This window comes from Chrysochloris asiatica, unplaced genomic scaffold (genome assembly GCF_000296735.1).
Source record: "Chrysochloris asiatica unplaced genomic scaffold, ChrAsi1.0 scaffold00053, whole genome shotgun sequence".
Taxonomy (NCBI): Eukaryota; Metazoa; Chordata; class Mammalia; order Afrosoricida; family Chrysochloridae; genus Chrysochloris; species Chrysochloris asiatica.
Window position 1 is genome coordinate 10370324 of NW_006408571.1, and position 3471 is coordinate 10373794.

Below are 3471 nucleotides of genomic sequence, written 5' to 3' on the forward strand. Positions count from 1 at the left end.
CCAGTTACCTTAGATGCACCTTCCTGTGTATGAGTACTTACACATATCTCCTGTGTATGATACACCCTTAGTCCCTCACCAGTTACCTTAGATACACATATCTTCCTGTGTATGAGTACTTACACATAGGACCAAAGGTGGCTCAAGCCAGAAATCCTTAGTCCAAAAAAGGTTTTAGTCCAATAAAGTCCAAGGAAAGACTTTGTGCATAGATTAAGGATCACTATAGTAGTTTTCCCACCCTTGACATGAAACTGGACATCTTCCAGCTAAAGGCTACCTCTACCACATGGGTGGGGAACAACATCTGGCCCTGCCAAGACAACCACATTCCAGTCATCACATTAGGCATGAGTTAATTAAATGTTTGACCAAATAGAGCAGGCTAATTTTTAAGTTGATAATTTTATATGGCCCACGAATGATGTTATAACAAAACAATGTTATAAATTTTGGCAGAAGAAAGTTTCCCCACTCCTGCTCTACCAGAAAAAAGTTCCCTCTGACTGGGAACTGCAGCCTGCCTACCAGCTCAGGCCAGACCCCTTCCTCTCCTTCCTCAGCCTGTTTCCAGGCCTTGATAGTGACCTTGAGAAGAGAGAAGGAAGGTGAGGGTAGTGTACAGGGTGCCCTATGTACTTCCTTAGCTACGAGGAGCTTCTCCACAGAGGCAAGCAGTGGGCCATGTCCAGATGATTATCAGAGCTCCCAGCGTCCCCACCCCCAGCTTCTCTCAGCCAGGCCTCCTCAGGCCTGAGGCAGGTGGGGAATTCTGGCAAGAACCCACCACCTCTTTGAAGGACCCAAAGAATCTCTAAGCAGTCTGGAGTTGGAAAAGCTAGAGAATTGGTGTGGGGGAAGGTGTATCAAAGAAGCAAGTCAAGGTGACTAAATCTGGTTTAAGGCTTCATCCCCAAAGATGGAGACAGGAAAGGTAAATCCACATCTTCTTCACAGCACATTACACTTCTCTCCAACCTGATGGTATGCCCAAGGCAATCAAGGGAGGTTGTCCCTAGGCAAGTCAGATTAGTCAACTTTCAGTCCACTCATATCTCCACCCCATTGTTAACTTCAGCTGTTCCAAGTCAAGTACTGTTAAGCCTATTTCAACTCATAGTGACTCCATGTGACTTAGTAGAATTGCCTTAAATGGCTGTAATTGAATGGAAGCAGACCTCCAGGTTGGTTTGAACTGACAACTTTTCCATTAGTATTTGAGCACTTAACTGTGGCACCATTAGGTCTCCTTAGCAGTTTCATAAGGCCCTTCATTAGCACCCCAAGGTTTCCTATGCTTTGGCCTTGTGCAAGGATGGGAGGAGGTAATTCCCAGTGTATTGGTGAGAACTGGAATAGGTCTCCAGAGTCACAGTAATTTCCCTGCAATTAACTTCTTGAGGAGCTAAAGTGGGATTTCAGTGAGACTTTAGGAAGGACTATCCAATAGAAGGCTGTGAAGTAGGATTAGAAAACACAGATCGGAATTTTGCATCTGCCCTCTCCCTCCTTGGTAGACTCTCCCCTGATCCTACCTTCCAAGTCTCTAATTCATCGCCACCACTATTTCCAACTTCCGCTTTCTTCAGGAGCCTGAGTTTTATGGAGGAGAACCAGGGTAGAAAATGGACTCTGGCTTCTATCTCCCTTGTCTACAGTAACCTTGTCTACAATGAAAGTTGGCTCCACTGCAGATATGAGGGATTGAGACTAGACTCCTAGGCTGAGTAAGGACCCAAGGAAGCTCTAAGCAGCCTGGAGTTGGAGAAGATAAAGATGGGGAGTCAGGTGTCTCTTACCTCCAAGCCTAGCTTTACACTCACCTCCCCACAGTACACAAAAGGAAACACACAATGGTAGCCTTCACTTTTACAGCATACCCTTCTGGCATTGTTCTGAGCCACACTCCTTTGATCCCGATATGGTGTAGTGCTGCAGGATAATGCGCTAAACTGCAAGGTTGATATGAACTGCAAGGTCTGCAGTTCAAAGTCACCAGCCACTCCTTAAAAACCCTATACAGAGTCATTATGAGTCAGAGCTGACTTGACGGGACTTAACAACATGAGATACATACTATTCATATCCCCATTTTACAGATGAAGAAACTGAAGTACTACAGGTAAAACTAGTCAGGGATCCAGCAGGAAACAGATGGTATCCTTGGAGGGCTTAACTGAAGGGAGTTTATGAAGAGACTATGCACAGATCAGAGCACAGATTGGATCTGGGAATGGGGTGGGCACATGGAGCCACCTGCCAAAGGGTTAAGGCACCTGCCCAAGTGTCCCAGAGTGGGAAGGGCTGGTTTCAAATCCCAGTCATCTGGATCCAGAGTCTAGCTCTCTGAGATGTCACAAAGCACTGCCTAGGAAAGAGTTGAAAGGAACTGAGCACTGGATTCTAGTTTGGGCTCTGTTCTACCTCTCTGTGGCCTGGATGAGACTGGGTCTCAGTTCCCCCTTTACACAATGAGAAGATGGGCATATTCTAGGTAGACAGAGCTTCTTTGTTCCCACTGCTACCCTCGCCTTTACCCCAAATAAACCTGGCGCCGATGGCCAAAGCCCCAGTCATGGAGACACTGAGTCCTTGAAGATGGACAGACACCTCACACTTCTCAAGAGTCAGAGATGCTGGCTTGAGAAATCCTTGGGACTGAGTAAAAGGAATAAATACAGTGCCTAGGGCAAGCACCAGATTCCACTTCTTCAGACAAACAATGGTCCAAGTCTAACAGGGTTGACTACAAGAGCAGCTCATCCAGTCAAGCAAACCAACAAAGAATATTTGCTTAGGAGCACTTTGCAAGAAAAAGCAGTTGTTCAGCAGTGGTTAGAGTACATGGTAACTCATGTAGATGGACACTTCAATGAAGATGATGTCTGCACTCTCCTAAAGGATCTTAATTTATGTCTTGAAGATAAAGTCTACCCCACAGGCTATAACTTTATGTTAGCAGATATCCTGTTATACTATGGACTTCATCATTTTATAGTTCAATAGATTTTAGTAGGTTTTTTTTTAAATTTAGAATGATGACGCTGGCACACCTTACCTCATTTCAAAACAAAACAAAAAAAAAAGCCTGCAAGGTTGACCTCACAGCTCAAGAAAAGGAGAAGTGTCTTATCACATTCAGCATTGTCCGGGCATCAGGCAACATCTGCCCCGTGTCATCTTCATCAAAAACAGACTGCGTACCAATTCCCATTAGAAGCTGCCCATGCCCTACAGAAGAGACGTTAAAAATGTCGCAAATGGAATGACATAATCGCTATGCAGTCATTATTTGTTGGCATAGAAGTTAAAATTTTAGAAGTGTCAACTTATGTTTGGATGCTTTTTCTGTCCTTTAGTTGAAATTTTGCATTTTTTCATGTAAAAATTTCAACTGCTGTCCCCCGCAAAATGTGAGTTGAGATCATGTTATAAATCACCTTGTTTTATAGAGGAAATTTATTTTAATAA

The 3471-nt window shown here is 44.2% G+C and overlaps 1 pseudogene; it reads left to right on the plus strand.

The window, feature by feature from the left end:
• Positions 1-2598: 2598 nt before the first annotated feature.
• On the plus strand, positions 2599-3217 carry LOC102840450 (annotated as a pseudogene).
• The last annotated feature ends 254 nt before the right edge of the window (positions 3218-3471 follow it).